The sequence below is a fragment of the Oryx dammah genome, unplaced genomic scaffold (genome assembly GCF_014754425.2).
Source record: "Oryx dammah isolate SB20612 unplaced genomic scaffold, SCBI_Odam_1.1 HiC_scaffold_11, whole genome shotgun sequence".
Lineage (NCBI taxonomy): Eukaryota > Metazoa > Chordata > Mammalia > Artiodactyla > Bovidae > Oryx > Oryx dammah.
In genome coordinates this window covers 24,477,164-24,487,453 of record NW_024070195.1, presented here as the reverse complement: position 1 = coordinate 24,487,453, position 10,290 = coordinate 24,477,164, and positions in this window count along the sequence as shown.

Sequence of the window (10,290 nt, the reverse complement as noted above, 5' to 3'; positions counted from 1 at the left end):
ACTATTATCTCCTCAGCTATTTTCTCATGGCTTTTCTGTCTTCTGGGACTCCTATGATTTGCATTTTGGAGCGTTTGACATTGTCCCAGAGGTCTCTGAGGTTGTCCTCATTTCTTTTAATTATTTTTTGTTTTTTCCTCTCTGCTTCATTTATTTCCACCATTCTATCTTCCACCTCACTTATCCTATCTTCTGCCTCAGTTATTCTACTGTTGGTTTCCTCTAGAGTGTTTTTGATCTCAGTTATTGCATTATTCATTGTTGATTGACTCTTTTTAATTTCTTCTAGATCCTTGTTAAACTTTTCTTGCATCTTCTCAATCCTTGTCTCTAGTCTATTTATCTGTAACTCCATTTTATTTTCAAGATTTTGGATCAGTTTTACTATCATTATTCTGAATTCTTTTTCAGGTAGACTCCCTATCGCCTCCTCTTTTGTTTGGTTTGGTGTGCTTTTATCATGTCCCTTTACCTGCTGAATATTTCTCTGCCTTTTCAACTTGTTTAGGTTGCTGTGTTTGGGGTGGTCTTTCTGTATGCTGGAAGTTTGTGGTTCCTCTTTATTACGGAGGTTTCTCCCTGTGGGTGGGGTTGGATGAGTGGCTTGTCAACGTTTCCTGGTTAGGGAAGCTTGCGTCAGTCTTCTGGTGGGTAGAGCTGGATCTCTTCTCTCTGAGTGCAAGGAAATGTCAAATAGTGAGTTTTAAGGTGTCTATAGGTTTGGTGTGACTTTTGGCCACCTGTACTTTTGTGCTCAGGGTTATGTTCCTATTTTTGTTGGAGAATTACCTTGGTATGTCTTTTCTGAAACTTGTTGCCTCTTAGGTGGATCTTGGTTTCAGTGTAGATATGGAGGCTCTTGGATGAGCTCTTGTCAATTAATGTTCCCTGGAGTCAGGAGTTTTCTGGTGTTCTCAAGTTTTGGATTTAAGTCTCCTGCCTCTGGCTTTCAGTCTTATTCTTATAGTAGCCTCAAGACTTTTCCATCCATACAGCACCAATGATAAAACATCTAGGTTAGTGGTGAAAGATTCTCCACAGTGAGGGACACCCAGAGAGGTTCACAGAGTTACATGGAGAAGAGAAGAAGGAGGAGGGAAATAGACGTGACCAGGAGGAGTAGAGAGGAAATCAAAAGGGGAGAGAGCAATCTAGCCAGGAATCAATTCTCTATTTGCTCTCCACAATGTGGAACACTCAAAAGGGTTCACAGAGTTCCACAGAGAAGAGAAGAGGGAGGAAGGAGATAGAGGTGACCAGGAGAAGTGGAGGGGAAGTCAAAAGGAGAGAGACCAATCTAGCTAGTGATCAGTTCCCTAAGTGTTCTCCACAGCCTGGAATACCCAAAGAGATTCACAGGGTTAATTAAGTAGAGATGAGAAGGGGGAGTGAGGAGATAGAGGTGACCTGGGGGAGAAAAAGGAGAGTCAAAAGGGGAGAGAGTAATCAAGCCAGTAATCACACTCCTAAGTAAAAATAGGTACTGAGGATTGGATTCTTAAAGGTACAAAATTGATATCAAATGCCAAAAAGCAAAGATTAAAAATCTAGAGTAGAGGTTAGACTCCCAAAAATACAATAAAAACAAAACAAAACAAAATCGCAAAAACAATTTTTTTTTAATATATGAAATTTGCTTTAAAAATAGGGTCTTTTTTAACAAGGTAATAGTAGGTTTTAAAAATGAAAATTAAAGGAGTAATAAAGAACTTAAATTTTTTTAATTTTTAAAATTAAAAAATGATAATAGTAAAATATACCTAGGAATTTCTCTGGAGCTGTTGAGGGCAGTGTGGGGTCAGTTTCAGATAGTTCCTTGTTCCAGCTTATACTTCTTCTCAAGGCCTATATGTCCCTTCCAATGTAGTCAATGCTAACTACAAGGTTTTAATCTGTTGCACCTGTCACTTTCAAAGCAGTTCCCTCTTCTTTGTTTATTTTGGTTTCCTCTGTTTGCAAGTGTCTTCAGTATCTAACTTCCTCCCTGACACAAGGGGGTGAAGATGATCATTTATTTAGGCTCACTTGTTCAATTGTGCTGCGGGGAGGGAGGAACACTGCAAACAAATATCACTGGTGTGTATGTGGAGTGTGCACAATGTCTGGGCCACACTGGGTTTGCCCCCGCTCCCTGCATGTGTGCTTTCCCCATCAACACTGCTCAGGCTCCAGGTTGCTCTGCAGGGGAACTGTCTAAAGTGGGCCCTGGGTTGCGTGAACTTCCCAGGTCTAAGCCACTCAGGTTAAGGTTCCTGAGTACCCCACAAAGGCACAGACTTGGTTAGGCCTGTGTTTTGTGCCCTTCCCAGGTCCAAGCAGCTCAGGCGACCAGGTGCTTGGTGAGCTCACTCTCCTCAGGTCGGGCAGTGCGTCTTATCACCTCCCCGGTCCTGGCCGCTCAGTTTCCCAGATGCACAGTGGAAGCACCATCTCAGGTGTATCATGTGTCTCCTCTGGGGAGCTGATCTCTTGCTGCAACCCTCCTGGTAGATGTCAACCGTCCAGGATCCCAGGAAGACTTGGTTAGCAACTGGGAGCCTGCCCGCAGTTTGTTTGTTTGTTTGTTTGTTTGTTTTTCTCTCTCTTTCTCTCTGGCTACCCCACAGTTTGGGCTACTTTCTAACATCAGCTCCCTCAGATTGCCCTCAGGGCATTCAGGCCTGGTCCTTACCCTAAGCAATGCAGTCTGCGCCTCCCTGTTCAGCCGCCACTTTCTGGTGCCAGACGCCAGCATCTGGGCTACTTCTCCACTGGGAGTTGCAGTTAGGTGCATAATCTCTGGGGTTTATTTATTTTTTTCTTCCAGTTATGCTTCCCTCTGAGATTCCAAAACTCCCCACAGACCCGCCAGTGAGAGGGTTTCCTGGTATTTGGAAACTTCTCTTTTACAACTCCCTCCCCAGGTGGGTCTCCGTCAGTAACTCTTTTGTATCTCTTTTTATCTTTATATTTTGTCCTTCCTCTTTTTGAAGACAATGGACTGCCTTTCTGGGTGCCTGGTGTCCTCCACCAGCATTCGGAAGTTGTCTTGTGGTGTTTACTCGATGTTCAAATGATCTTTCAATGAATTTGTTGGGGAGAAAGTGGTCTCCCAATTCTATTCCTCCACCATCTTAGGACTGCCCCTCTCCTCCAAGATTTAATTTTAAAAGACAGTGAGGCCTTTGTCTTACTGCTCTCTTAGTCTCTCTCTTGGATCACTCACAGAAGAAAACTAGCTATCATGTCATGAGCAGCCCTCCTAAGGAAGCCCACATGGCAAGGAAGCAAAGTCTTCTGCCAACAGCCATGAGTAAGATATCTTGGAAACACATCTTTCAGCCCTGATCAAGCCTTCGAATGACTACAACCCCAGTCAACAGCTTGACTGCAATTTCATAAAAGACCTTAAACAACAACCACCCAGCTAAGCTACTCTTACTCTCAGAAAAATGTTTTTGACCCTCAGAAAATAAGTGAGATAACAGATGTTTGTTGTCTTGAGCTGCTAAATTTGGGGGTAATTTGTTTCTCATCAACAGATGTAATAATAAGACCAGACTGTCAGATAAAATAGTTAAGTAAGTTCACAATGAGTGAAGTCAGTTCAGTTCAGTTCAGTTGCTCAGTAGTGTACAACTTTTCGTGACCCCATGAACTGCAGCATGCCAGGCCTCTGTCCATCAACAAATCCCAGACCCTGCTCAAACTCTGTCCGTTGAGTCAGTGATGCCATCCAACAGTCTCATCTTCTGTCATCTCCTCCTCCTGCCCTCAATCTTTCCCAGCATCAGGGAGTCAGTTCTTCACATCAGGTGGCCAAAGAATTGGAGCTTCAGCTTCAGCATCAATCTTTCCAATGAATATTTAGGACTAATTTCCTTTAGGATTGACTGGTTTGATTTCCTTGCAGTTCAAGGGACTCTCAAGAGTCTTCTCCAACACCACATTTCAAAAGCATCAATTCTTTGGCACTCAGCTTTCTTTATGGTCCAAGTCAATCATCTTTAATGTCGTACCCTCTAAGCACTACCTCATAATCCAACAACAGGCATTTTCAAAGAATACAGGCAGCTGGAACTCCTATATACTGCCTGTGGGAGTGTAAATTATTGTAGTCACTTTTGAAAACTATTTGGTAAGTATCTACTTAAGCTAAACATAGCCTAGCTATGACCCAGCAATTTCACTCTTAGATAAATACCCAACAGAAATTGGTACAAATACTTATCAAACAATACATATTATTGCTCATAGAAACTTTGTTTATAAGAACCAAACATTATATATAACTCAAATGTTCAAGCACAGAAGAATAGATAAGTAAGTTGTAGTATATTTCTAAAATGGAATATTGTGCAGCAATGAAAAAGAATAAACTAGAGCTGCAAGCACAACAACGTGGATGAATCTCACCTCATAATTTTAAGCTAAAGAAGCCAGACAGCAAAGAGTATATAATCTATAATTTCATTTATATAAAGTCTAAGAACAGAGAAAACCAACCCTTGCATAGAAATCAAACCATAGGTACTTTTGGTAGGGGTGATATGGAAAGGGAACAAAAAAAGAGCTTTCTAGAGGGCTAGAAGTGTTCTATATCTTGATCTAGGTGGAGTATAACTGATATACCTTCACATAAAAATACATCAAGCTGTGCACTTAATGTTTGTGCACTTTTCTGCACATATATTAGATTTAACAACAAACTCTGAACTTTTAACATGGTTAAGATCCAGTTCCAGAATTACCAAAAGGAAATTTTTTTCTTTTCAGCTTTATGATTGTCTATAATTTTTATTTTAATAAAAAGTATGCATCTTTTTTATTTTAAAAATGTCAGTTCAAAAAAACTGTACATTACAATTTAGCTGTCATTTATTACAACTATGAAATAGCCAAAAGACTAGGAGAAAAGACACTGAAATGTTAAATGATTTTTCTCTCCAGAAAAAGGAGTAATTAATTTTTTTCTTATTTTTTTGTTTCTCTATTTTCAGTATGTAGGTTGGAGCATGAATTGCTTTTATAAGAGGGAAAAATGTTTAAAGATTAACTGGTAGAGCTGTCCTTTGCCATAATTGTTACCAGGAGCACCAGGACAGGAAGATGAGCCAAAACATAGTATTTCTGAGGAACTTGTGGAAGGGTTTACTGACAGAGGGTTACATTTTTCAAGGTTTCTATTAGATTTTAAAATATGTTATTTCATGTCATTTTAAATAGGTATTACTTGACCTATAGGACATTGCATGCAGTAAGTATAGAATAAATATTTACTTTATCAACAAACAGGAGCATTAAAGAAGTCTGTCGGCTCATGTGCATCATATATATTATGTACTAGTATCATCTACCAAAATGGTAAAGTCAACTGTTGTAGCCTAGTGAGCCACTGTGAATAGAGTCTCCAAAGGCCACTCATCTCAGAGCAACCTTCTTATGCAATGAGACTTTCCCTGCAACACTCTAGGCAACTTTGGCCTATCCAGGCCGACACAAAACATAAAATCAAGCAGAGAAGACCATAAATGTTTCCTTATGAGAAATTTTATGTGTCTATCTTTACTTATGCATCTATCTACTACTTTTATGATTTAAAAGTCAAAGCAAAATCACTGTACAGAGGAGGCTGTCCTAAGATGGTAGAGGAATAAAACGGGGAGACCACTTTCTCCCCCACAAATTCAGCAAAAGAACATTTGAACCCTGAGTAAATTCCACAAAACAACTTCTGAATGCTGGCAGAGGACATCAGGCACCCAGAAAAGCAGCCCATTGTCTTCAAAAGGAGGTAGGAAAAAATATAAAAGATTAAAAAAGAGACAAAAGAGGTAGGGACAGAGATCAGTCCCAGGAAGGGAGTCTTAAAAAAAGAGAAGCTTCCAAACACCAGGAAACACTCTCACTGGCAAGTCTGTGGTGAGCCTTGGAACCTCAGAAGGCAACATTTAAAAAAATAAATAATTAATTAAAACTCACAGATTATGTGCCCAATGGTAACTCCCAGCAGAGAAGCAGCGCAGACACCCGCATCCGCCACTAGCAAGCCGGGGCTGGTCAGGGAGGCGCAGGCTGCATTGCTTAGGGTAAGGACTGGGCATGAATGCCCCAAGGGCAATCTGAGGGAACTAACTTGAGATAGCGAACCAGACTGTGGGGATAGCTACCCCGCAAAAAGCCCTAATCTAAGGCACCACCAGGCCCGCTCACAGTACAAAGGACTGAGCAGAGCTAGCTGGCTGTGGACCAGCCCATCCCCCACTGGAGACAGGCAGGTGAGGGCAGCCAGAGCTGGAAGGAGGCAGTCACGGCCCCAGAGAGGCATCATCTACCAAACTACAAGCAGGTTTCATTGCTAACCAAGGCTTCTTGGGATTCTGGATGGTTGACATCTGCCAGGAGGGTCACAGCCAGAGATTAGCTCCCCAGAAGAGACACACGGCACACTTGAGAAGGTGTGCTGGTTGTACATCCAGAAGACTGAGCGGCAGGGACAGGGGAGGCAATAAGTCGCAGCGACCATGCTCACCAACACCTGGTCACCTGAGCTGCTCAGACCTGGGAAGGGCACAAAACACAGGCCCAGTTGAGTCTGCGCCTCTGAGGACTATCCGAGTACCTGAACCTGAGCAGCTTAGACCTGGGAAGTGCATACAACCCAGGGCCAGCCTCAGACAGTTCCCAGCAGAGCAACCTAGAGCCTAAGCAGTGTAGACAGGGAAAGCACACATGCGTGAGCAGGGGCAAACCCAGTGTGGCTGAAACACTGTGAGCACACGCCAGTGTTATTTGTTTGCAGTGTTCCTCCCTCCCCACAGTGCGACTGAACAAGTGAGCCAAAAAAGTGTCCACCACCGCCTCCTTGTGTCAGGGCAGAAATTAGACACTGAAGAGAAACAGAAGAAGCTAAAACAGAGGGAACCGCCTTGAAAGTGACAGATACAATAGATTAAAACCCTGTAGTTAGCACCAACTACATAGGAAAGGGCCTATAGATCTTGAGAAGTATAAGCTGGATCAAGGAACTATCTGATAATGAACTGAGCCCACACTGTCCACAACAACACCAGAGAAACTCCTAGATAATATTTTTACTATTATCATTCTTTAAATTTTTTTATTTTTTTATTTTTAAATCCTCTATTACTCCTTTAATTTTCATTTTTATAACCTACTATTATTTGCAACAAAAAAACCCTAATTTTTAAAGCAAACTTCATGTAAATATATTTTATAATTTTGGTGACTTTCTTTTTTTTCTTTAATATTGTATTTTTGAGAATTCAACCTCTACTCTAGATTTTTAAATCTTGGCTTTTTGGTATTTGTTATAATTTTGTACCTTTAAGAACCCAGTCTTCAGTATCTATTTTTACTTGGGAGCAAGATTACTGGCTTGACTGCTTTCTCCCCCTTTAGACTCTCCTTTTTCTCCACCAGGTCGCCTCTATCTCCTCACTCTCCCTTCTCTTCTCTACCCAACTCTGTGAATCTCTGTGTGTTCTGGACTGTGGAGAACACTTAGGGAACTGATTACTGGCTGGATCTGTCTCTCTCCTTTTGATTCCCCCCTTTATCTTCCTAGCCACCTCTGTCTCCTTCCTCCCTCTTCTCTTCTCTTCTCTGTATAACTACATGAACATCTGTGAGTGGTCCAGACTGTGCAGAGCACATAAGGAAGTGATTACTGGCTAGCTTGCACTCTCCTCTTTGATTCCCCCTCTTCTCCTCCTAGTCACCTCTATCTCCCTCCTCCCTTTTCTCTTCTCCATGTAACTCTGTGAACCTCTCAGGATGTCCCTCACCGTGGAGAAACTTTTCATCTTTAACCTAGATGTTTTATCATCAGTGCTGTATAGATGGAGAAGTCTTGAGGCTACTGTAAGAATAAGACTGAAAACCAGAGGCAGGAGGCTTAAGTCCAAATCCTGAGAACTCCAGAGAACTCCTGACTCCAGGGAACATTAATCAATAGGAGCTCATCAAAAGCCTCCATACCTACACTGACACCAAGAACCACTCAAGGGCCAACAAGTTCCAGAGCAAGACATACTATGCAAATTCTCCAGCAACACAGGAACATAACTCTAAGCTTCAATATGCAGGCTGCCCAAAGTTACTCCAACCCACTGACATCTCATAACTCATTACTGGACACTTCATTGCACTCGAGAGAAGAAATCCAGCTCCACCCACCAGAACACGGACACAAGCATCCCTATCCAGGAAACCTTGACAAGTCACCTTTCCAACTCCACCCACAGTGAGAAAACTACACAATAAAGAGAACTCCACAAACTGGCAGAATACAGGAAGGCCACCCCAAACACAGCAATATAAACAAGATGAAGAGACAGAGGAATACCCAGCAGGTAAAGGAACAGGATAAATGCCCACCAAACCAAACAAAAGAGGAAGCAATAAGGATCTATCTGATAAAAACTTTCAAATAATGATAGTGAAAATGATCCAAAAATCTTGAAAACAAAATGGAGTTACAGATAAATAGCCTGGAGAAAAGGATTGAGAAGATGTAAGAAAGGTTTAACAAGGACCTAGAAGAAATAAAAAGAGCCAATCAATAATGAATAAGGCAATAAATGATATCAAAAACACTCTGGAGGGAACCAACAGTAGAATAATGGAGCCATAAGAAAGGAAAGTGAGGTAGAAGATAGAATGGTAGAAATAAATGAAACAGAGAGTAAAAAAGAAAAATGAATTAAAAGAAATGAGGACAATCTCAGAGGCCTCTGGGACAATGTTAAACCCCCCAACATTCGAATCATAAGAGACCTAGAAGAAGAAGACAAAAAGAAAGACCATGAGAAACTATTTAAGGAGATAATAGTTGAAAACTTCCCTAAAATGGGGAAGGAAATAACCACCCATGTCCAAGAAGCCCAGAGAGTCCCAAATCGAATAAACCCAAGGCAAAACACCCCAAGACACATATTAATCAACTTAACAAAGATCAAACACAAGCAACAAATATTAAAAGCAGCAAGGGAAAAACAACAAATAACACACAAGGGGATTCCCATAAAGATACCAGCTGATCTTTCAATAGAAACTTCAGGCCAGGAGGGAATGGCAGGACATACTTGAAGTGATGAAAGACAATAACCTACAGCCCAGATTACTGTACTCAGCAAGGATCTCATTCAAATATGAAGGGAAAATCAAAAGCTTTACAGACAAGCAAAAGCTGAGCGAATTCAGCACCACCAAACAAGCTCTCCAACAAATGCTAATGGATCTTCTCTAGACAGAAAACATAGAAAGGGTGTATAAACTCTAACCCAAAACAATAAAGTAAATGGCAAGGGATCATACTTATCGATAATTACCTTAAATGTAAATGGATTGAATGCCCCAACCAAAAGACAAAGACTGGCTGAATGGATACAAAAACAAGATCCCTACATATGTTGTCTACAAGAGACCCACCTGAAAACAAGGGACACATACAGACTGAAAGGGAAGGGCTGGAAAAAGATATTCTACACAAATAAACATGAACAGAAAGTAGGAGTAGCAATACTCATAGCAGATAAAATAGACTTTAAAACAAAGGCTGTGAAAGAGACAAAGAAAGACACTACATAATGATCAAAGGATCAATCCAAGAAGAAGATATAACAATTATATATGCATCCAACATAGGAGCACTGCAATATGTAAGACAAATGCTAACAAGTATGAAAGGGGAAATTAACAATAACACAATACTAGAGGGAGACTTAAATGCCCCCACTCACACCTATGGATAGATCAACTAAACAGAAAATTAACAAAGAAATGCAAACTTTAAATGATACAATAGACCAGTAAACCTAATTGATATCTATAGGACATTTCACCCCAAAACAATGAATTTTTACCTTTTTCTCAAGCGCACAAGGAACCTTCTCCAGGATAAATCACATCCTGGCCCATAAATCTAGCCTTGGTAATTTCAAAAAAATTGAAATCATTCCAAGCGTCTTTTCTGACCACAATGCAGTAAGATTAGATCTCAACTACAGAAGAAAAAATACTTAAAATTCCAACATATTGAGGCTGAACAACACGCTGATTAATAGGCAACAAATCAGAGAAGAAATCAAAATATGCATAGAAACAAATGAAAATGACAGCACAACAACCCAAAACGTGTGGGACACTGTAAAAGCAGTGATAAGGGAAAGGCTTATAGCAATACAGGCATACATCAAAAAAACAAGAAAAAAAGTGAAATAAATAACCTAACTCTACAAGCAGAGACATAACGTTGTCAACAAAGGTTCGTCTAGTCAAGGCTATGGT